The sequence below is a fragment of the Hemiscyllium ocellatum genome (assembly GCF_020745735.1).
Source record: "Hemiscyllium ocellatum isolate sHemOce1 chromosome 27 unlocalized genomic scaffold, sHemOce1.pat.X.cur. SUPER_27_unloc_4, whole genome shotgun sequence".
In the NCBI taxonomy this organism is placed as follows: Eukaryota; Metazoa; Chordata; class Chondrichthyes; order Orectolobiformes; family Hemiscylliidae; genus Hemiscyllium; species Hemiscyllium ocellatum.
The window spans coordinates 769,077-777,927 of record NW_026867509.1 but is presented as its reverse complement, the minus strand read 5'-3'; positions in this window follow the sequence as shown (position 1 = coordinate 777,927).

Below are 8,851 nucleotides of genomic sequence, written 5' to 3'. Positions count from 1 at the left end.
CATTTTATTTACTCTCCACTTAATAGTTCTCGTCTGGGAACGTTTTCTTGATATAGATACTGAGCCGAAATGAACACTGGTGAACTAATAACAGCATTCCTGTGATGGTCTCTTGCCACCAAACTTTCGCTAAATAGTCAAGGACCTTGACCACGGAAACTGAACGATCTCATTTTTATATGATTGCTGAAAGCAGTCTGCCAGTTAGTTCAAGCTTCAGACTTTTGCCACTGTATCGATAAGTGTCTTGTATCAGATTTACTTTTTCCCCAAAATAAAAGGTCGAACATTCATTGTGGAGACAAAGGAGAAGTCTGATCCGCCTAATGCAGGTACACCACCGTCAGCAGGAACCAGCTCTCCTGCAACCAGATCTCCTTCACTCTCCTGTCTGCTTCTAAATCCACTTGACATGTCAATATCGGCCTAAAGAGTTACATTAGTCTTCCTATTTTAACAATGTTTTCAACATTTTGGACAATTACGTCCAGCTGTGAAATGATCGAAATGTGCTCACAACACTACGGAAAATGAATGTGAATTCAAATGGTTTAATATTTCTCACACCATCCTGTCAACTGGCACAATGAATGCAATAATTCAAAGACGTTCTTCGCTGTCCTTTGTCAAAATACGAACACGTTATACAGCATTCCTGTCCGAATTAAACCATCTTACAAAGTGAAATAGCATATAAAGTTATTTACTGTAATGTCCAGAAGTCATCAGGGATACGATTGAACTGTCAGTTCTGTAAAATGTGGTTACAGCAAATGAGAAGCAGAATCATTACTTTGCCAATTTTGTAAACAGCGAGGAAAATACCAAAAGTCAACCTGTTTATTGCACTAAAAGTAAACGTAACCGAATTGTGGTCACTATCACCAAAGTGCTCACCTACTTCCAAACCTAATGCCTGGCCTGGTTCTTTACCCAGTACCAAATACATAGTGGCCTCGCCTCTTGTTGACCTGCTTACATACGCGTCAACAGATTCTCCTGCACAGATTGGGCAAAAACTGACCAAACTAAAGTTCTTGAACTAAAGAGTTTCCAGTAAATAATTGGAAAGCTAACGTCTCCCATAGCACTTACCCGAACTAAGGTGCATTTTACGACTTCATTATCCCCTTACAGACTCTCACTCGCAATAAATAAGGAAACACATCGTTGTTTCGCAGAGCAGGGCTGTGCAATTTCTACAATTCCTTTAGTTCATGAAGGGCAATGCACCGACCAGCGTATGGCCCCGTATCTGCCTTATGCTTTACCATTCCCGCTGTAATTGATGCCCTGGTTATTTGTGGATCGGAATGTTTTTATAAATCTTCAAAGTAAAAGCTTTCATGTGTTATACGAGTGTAGAGCACAGTATCTAATCACAGATTAGCGACTTCATGATGGGGTAACCCCAGTTGTGAACGTGGTTTTAGGCATTTGTAATAGAAACAGTTGAAAGAAGTGGATGGGGATCCAAGATTCTCCATTGTAGGCACATGTCTTCTTCTGATAAATTTTCCTCACTTACATTAGTTTACAAATTGGGTGGTTATAGCTATTGCTGGTTATTGCAGCAGTGACTCTCAGTTTTCAGTTTCGAATGTAGTTTCCATGGTTATTTCAGAGGTGCACTCGTTTTCATGTAAACTGTTACACAAGGAGAAATGTTATCAATAGTTTGAAAAATGTCTGAGTTTTAAAGATGTTGCTAAAGACGGAAAAAGAGAGGGTGCTACCAAGGGAGAGAATTACAGAGGTTGGGATCTGGACACTAGTGAAATGATAAATAAAATGGAATTCACATGACCAGAATGCAGCTATTCTGAGATCTCAGATAGTTTTGGATGTTCAGGGGTTGCGGGATTGGATGCTATGTGAGTTCTTGAGATTTGGAGATAGGATTATTGCATGAAGATATTATCCGAATGCAAGGTAAAAAAAAAAGTCAGCATGAATAGACTTTGATGGATCGACTTGATGCAATAAATGACATGGGACTTCAACCGTTTGCATTGAGGGTAAGCTGGAAAAGCAGCTACATGGACTGATTGAGTGACTGGTCAGTGTAGTGGCAATGACAAATTGAAATAACTTTTGTCATGTCTAATAAACGATGAACAAATGTTATTTGCTTCATTATATGATGCTTTACATCATAACACTTCTGGTGGTGTCTGAGGAAGTAATCTGACAGTTTTAGCAACAGATTAGATGTGAAAGTAGCTGGTAGTTAAATTGAACTCAACGTTATTTCACTTTTCTGTTTTCTGACATGAAATTTGATAATGATAGTGATACTTTACCAAACACGATGCGGTCGTCTCATGGCATCACTTACGACCTGCTTTCAATTGTCATGACTGACTAATTTGTTATCATTGTAGTTGTCATATACAATCACACTGGCAACACTTATTTTAGGTAGAACCTATTATCCACCACCATCAGCCGTAGGATCGGCACTGTATTGCTCTGTATCAGCCGGTATGGCTCTGTTGGTTGACGGTTGCCTTTACCATCGACCGTTTTGTGGTCATCTTCTACCAGACACAAAAGGTCAGATACTGCACTGAGGAATTTAAATCACTAGTCATAGGACTCGTCTGTCTACTGAGCTATATCAAGAATGCCCCTTTTTTCTTCTTCTACCAAAGCTTATAGATCCAACATGGGAGGCCCTAGTTTCGTGACTTAAAGTCCAGCTATTAAATCTCGAGGCATGGCAGACTTATCACAGGCTGAATCATATGTTATGGTAAAAAATGAGGTCTGCAGATGCTGGAGATCACAGCTGAAAATGTGTTGCTGGTCAAAGCACAGCAGGCCAGGCAGCATCTCAGGAATAGGGAATTCGACGTTTCGAGCATAAGCCCTTCATCAGGAATGAGAGAGAGTAGCCAAGCAGGCTAAGATAAAAGGTAGGGAGGAGGGACTTGGGGGAGGGGCGATGGAGGTGGGATAGGTGGAAGGAGGTCAAGGTGAGGGTAATAGGCCGGAGTGGGGTGGGGGCGGAGAGGTCAGGAAGGAGATTGCAGGTTAGGAGGGCGGTGCTGAGTTGAGGGAACCGACTGAGTCAAGGTGGAGGGAGGGGAAATGAGGAAACTGGAGAAATCTGAATTCATACCTTGTGGTTGGAGGGTTCCCAGGCGGAAGATGAGGCGCTCCTCCTCCAGCCGTCGTGTTGTTATGTTCTGCCGGTGAAGGAGTCCAAGGACCTGCACGTCCTCGGTGGAGTGGGAGGGAGAGTTAAAGTGTTGGGCCACGGGGTGGTTGGGTTGGTTGGTTCGGGCGGCCCAGAGGTGTTCTCTGAAGTGTTCCGCAAGTAAGCGGCCTGTCTCCCCAATATAGAGGAGGCGACATCGGGTGCAGCGGATGCAGTAGATGACGTGTGTGGAGGTACAGGTGAACTTGTGGCGGATATGGAAGGATCCCTTGGGGCCTTGGAGGGAAGTGAGTGTGGAGGTGTGGGCGCAAGTTTTACATTTCCTGCGGTTGCAGGGGAAAGTGCCGGGGGTGGAGGTTGGGTTGGTGGGGGGTGTGGATCTGACGAGCGAGTCACGAAGGGAGTGGTCCTTGCGGAACGCTGATAGGGGAGGGGAGGGAAATATATCCTTGTTGGTGGGGTCCGTTTGGAGGTGGCGGAAATGACGGCGGATGATACGTTGTATGCGGAGGTTGGTGGGGTGGTAGGTGAGAACCAGTGGGGTTCTGTGCGGAGGTTGGTGGGTTGGTAGGTGAGAACCAGTGGAGTTCTGTGCGGAGGTCGGTGGGGTGGTAGGTGAGAACCAGTGGGGTTCTGTGCGGAGGTTGGTGGGGTGGTAGGTGAGAACCAGTGGAGTTCTGTGCGGAGGTTGGTGGGGTGGTAGGTGAGAACCAGTGGGGTTCTTTGCGGAGGTTGGTGGGGTAGTAGGTGAGAACAAGTGGGGTTCTGTGCGGAGGTTGGTGGGGTGGTAGGTGAGAACCAGTGGGGTTCTGTGTGGAGGTTGGTGGGGTGGTAGGTGAGAACCAGTGGGGTTCTGTGCGGAGGTTGGTGGGGTGGTAGGTGAGAACCAGTGGGGTTCTGTGCGGAGGTTGGTGGGGTGGTAGGTGAGAACCAGTGGGGTTCTGTGCGGAGGTTGGTGGGGTGGTAGGTGAGAACCAGTGGGGTTCTGTGCGGAGGTTGGTGGGGTGGTAGGTGAGAACCAGTGGGTTTCTGGTTGGTGGGGTGGTAGGTGAGAACCAGTGGCGTTCTGGTTGGTTGGCTGGTAGGTGAGAACCAGTGGGTTTCTGGTTGGTGGGGTGGTAGGTGAGAACCAGTGGGGTTCTGGTTGGTGGGGTGGTAGGTGAGAACCAGTGGGTTTCTGGTTGGTGGGGTGGTAGGTGAGAACCAGTGGGGTTCTGGTTGGTGGGGTGGTAGGTGAGAACCAGTGGGGTTCTGGTTGGTGGGGTGGTAGGTGAGAACCAGTGGGATTCTGGTTGGTGGGGTGGTAGGTGAGAACCAGTGGGGTTCTCACACTCCCACACTCGTGGCTCCTCAACTATTCCAGAATCTTGTATAGGCCTGTCGGACACCATTACACATGTGGCCTCCACAGCGCCCGCGGCACCAAAGGCCGCCGCCGACCGTGACCTCACTTCCGCCCCCACCGACCTCGGAGCCCCAACAACTGCCCCGGTGACCACCGCACAGACAACCGCTTCCACGATCACTGACGGACCCACGACCCACGCGACTACTGGGAACGACCACCATTCCTCCGTCGCTGCAACCATTTCCGCCCCTCCGGTTGCCGTCGGTGCAGCCACTTCCGCCCCCACTGACATCAGTAACCTGCAGGAGCACAAATCCTCAGGTTTCCCCGCCCCACGCCATCTTTCGTCACTTCACGTAACCCCGCCCCCACGCAAACTTCGTCACCACGCATAACCCCGCCCCCACGCCGTCTTTCGTCACTTCACGTAACCACGCCCCCACACAAACCTTCGTCACCACGCATAACCCCGCCCCCACACGTAACCCAGCCCCCACGCTTATTGTCGTCACGACGCATGACCCCGTCCCCACGCTTGACTCCGCCCCCACATCGAGCAACGTCACCACGTCTAATTCCGCCCCTACTTCGATCTCCGTCCCCGCCCCTGACCCCGCCCCCAGCCCCAGCTCCAGTCCCACACCAGGTCCTAGCTCCCAGCCTTGCCGGATTTTCACCATCCCTTCAGATCTCCCCCTCTCTGAGGATGTAAGATCAGTCCTCAGCAGGGGCCTCACCTTCATTCCCCTACGCCCTTGGATTAATGAGTTCAACACACGCCGAGACATTGAACAATTCTTCCGCCACCTTCGCCTCCGTGCCTACTTTCACAAACAAGATTCCCGCCCACCCTCTGACGAGCCCTTCTCCCGCCTCCAACACACCCCATCCACCTGGACACCCTGTGCTGGCCTCTTACCCGCCCTCGACCTCTTTATAGCCAACTGCCGCCGTGACATTAACCGACTCAACCTGTCCACCCCTCTCACCCACTCCAAGCACTCACCCTCAGAACGTGCAGCCCTCCACTCCCTCCGCTCCAATCCCAACCTCACCATCAAACCCGCAGACAAGGGAGGCGCGGTGGTAGTTTGACGCACTGACCTTTATACCACTGAGGCCAAACGCCAGCTCGCGGACGCCTCTTCTTATCGCCCCCTTGACCACGACCCCACCTCCCACCACCAAACCATCATCTCCCAGACCATCCAGGACCTCATCACCTCAGTGGATCTCCCATCCACCGCCTCCAACCTCATAGTCCCACAACCCCGCACCGCCCGTTTCTACCTCCTGCCCAAAATCCACAAACCTGCCTGCCCCGGCCGACCCATTGTCTCAGCCTGCTCCTGCCCCACCGAACTCATCTACCAATACCTCGACACGGTCCTGTCCCCTTTAGTCCAAGAACTCCCCACCTACGTTCGGGACACCACCCACGCCCTCCACCTCCTCCAGGATTTTCGCTTCCCCGGTCCCCAACGCCTTATTTTCACTATGGACATCCAGTCCCTGTACACCTCCATCCCCCATCACGAAGGACTCAAAGCCCTCCGCTTCTTCCTTTCCCGCCGCACCAACCAGTACCCTTCCACTGACACCCGCCTTCGACTGACTGAACTGGTCCTACCCTGAATAACTTCTCTTTTCAATCCTCCCACTTCCTCCAAACTATAGGAGTTGCCATGGGCACCCGCATGGGCCCCAGCTATGCCTGCCTCTTCGTAGGATTTGTGGAACAGTCCATCTTCCGCAACTACACTGGCACCACGCCCCACATTTTCCTCCGCTACATCGATGACTGTATCGGCGCTGCCTCGTGCTCCCACGAGGAAGTTGAACAGTTCATCAACTTTACTAACACCTCCCATCCCGACCTTAAGTTCACCTGGACTGTCTCAGACTCCTCCCTCCCCTTCCTAGACCTTTCCATCTCTAGCTCGGGCGACCGACTCAACACAGACATCTACGAGAAAACGACTGACTCCCACAGTTACCTGGACTACACCTCCTCCCACCCTGCCCCCTGCAAAAACTCCATCCCACATTCCCAATTCCTTCGTCTCCGCCGCATCTGCTCCCAGGAGGACCAGTTCCAACCACGCACAGCCCAGATGGCCTCCTTCTTCAAGGACCGCAGAATCCCCCCAAACGTGATCGACTATGCCCTCCACCGCATCTCCTCCACTTCCCGCTCCTCCGCCCTTGAGCCCCGCTCCTCCAACCGCCACCAAGACAGAACCCCACTGGCTCTCACCTACCACCCCACCAAACTCCGCATACAACGTATCATCCGCCGTCATTTCCGCCACCTCCAAACGGACCCCACCACCAAGGATATATTTCCCTCCCCTCCCCTATCAGTGTTGCGCAAGGACCACTCCCTTCGTGACTCCCTCGTCAGATCCACACCCCCCACCAACCCAACCTCCACCCCCGGCACTTTCCCCTACGACCGCAGGAAATGTAAAACTTGCGCCCACACTTCCACACTCACTTCCCTCCAAGGCCCCAAGGGATCCTTCCATATCCGCCACAAGTTCACCTGTACCTCCACACAAATCATCTACTGCATCCGCTGCACCCGATGTGGCCTCCTCTATATTGGGGAGACAGGCCGATTACTTGCGGAACGCTTCAGAGAACACCTCTGGGCCGCCCGGACCAACCAACCCAACCACCCCGTGGCCCAACACTTTAACTCTCCCTCCCACTCCACCGAGGACATGCAGGTCCTTGGACTCCTCCACCGGCAGAACACAACTACACGACGGCTGGAAGAGGAGCGCCTCATCTTCCGCCTGGGAACCCTCCAACCACAAGGTATGAATTCAGATTTCTCCAGTTTCCTCATTTCCCCTCCCCCCACCTTGTCTTAGTCGGTTCTCTCAACTCAGCACCGCCCTCCTAACCTGCAATCTCCTTCCTGACCTCTCCGCCCCCACCCCACTCCGGCCTATCACCCTCACCTTGACCTCCTTCCACCTATCCCACCTCCATCGCCCCTCCTCCCTACCTTTTATCTTAGCCTGCTTGGCTACTCTCTCTCATTCCTGATGAAGGGCTTATGCTCGAAACTTCGAATTCCCTATTCCTGAGATGCTGCCTGGCCTGCTGTGCTTTGACCAGCAACACATTTTCAGCTGAATCATATGTTATACCTCTTTCTCCCTTTACTGCTTATTCTCCTGTTTGACACATTCTGGCAGCTAGCAGTACCCGGAAGAGGGTCTGGCGCGCTGACAATTGCAAGGATGCTGAATTGGACAAACGCAAGAACACCACTCTCTTGCTGTGCACAATCCCGTCAGCTTCCTCCACCCCTGGGCCAGCTATATCGGGCGGTTTTTCTATGTGAAGTTTACAGTGGAGGGAAACAATGGAGGAATGGATTTCAGTGACATCCAACGCATCCTTTATGAGATGACCAATCTGGTTCAGTTAATCAGTTCTTGTATTAATGCATTAATATATGCAGTGACCAAAAGCAAGTTCTAGCAGGAGCTGACCAGCCTGCTGATATCTCCCTAAACGTAATTCAACAGTTGTCTTCAACGATTAAAATAGTAACAAACCACTCCCCACCCCGCCTCTTTATTTATATTCTATTTGTGTGGTTTCCTCTCTCTCTCTCTCTTTCACTGTCAGCCATCGATTTGAAACGATGCAGTGCATCTGCTTTTCAAACAGGAGTTACATTTACAATGAGACAGCAAAATTAAACAAATCCAGTTGCAATGGATATTCGCAGTAAATTCAACAAAAGCAACATTCGATCCGACTGCATCAATCATTAAAAAATTCCTTGTGGAAGAAAAAGTTTGGATACAATGTGGGAATAAAGTGGCCTGAAATCTTTGGATGCTGTAAAGGAAATTGAAATGCAGACCCTGACCTAATTACAGTGTTCTACACGGATTTGGAAGACATTTGTTTTCATTTATCATTATCCAGTGAAGTGTAGGTATGTGAGATTTTTAACATTGCAATTAGTTGTATATGCCACTAGATGGTAGTGCGTATCTGTGATTCAACTTGAAGATGAGGGCTTGAGGAGGAGTGACCTTCCCGACAGTGTGAGCAACTGTCAGTGTGAGAGGCTTGTTACAGAAACAAACGCCAAGACTTAGCTTCTTCAGCAACTTCAACAGAACAGCTGTTCTGAGTTAGATGAGAAGTGTGCATTATTCTAGTTATTTGCTCTTATAAAGATGATACTTATGCCCAGTTCCTCAACAGAGTTCCGTGGACAATGGCTTTCTTCACTATTCTTGCAAGCTTTTGATGTTCTGAATTTGCAGATCCTCCTGCTATTTTCCACTCTAACCGCCACAGAAGTG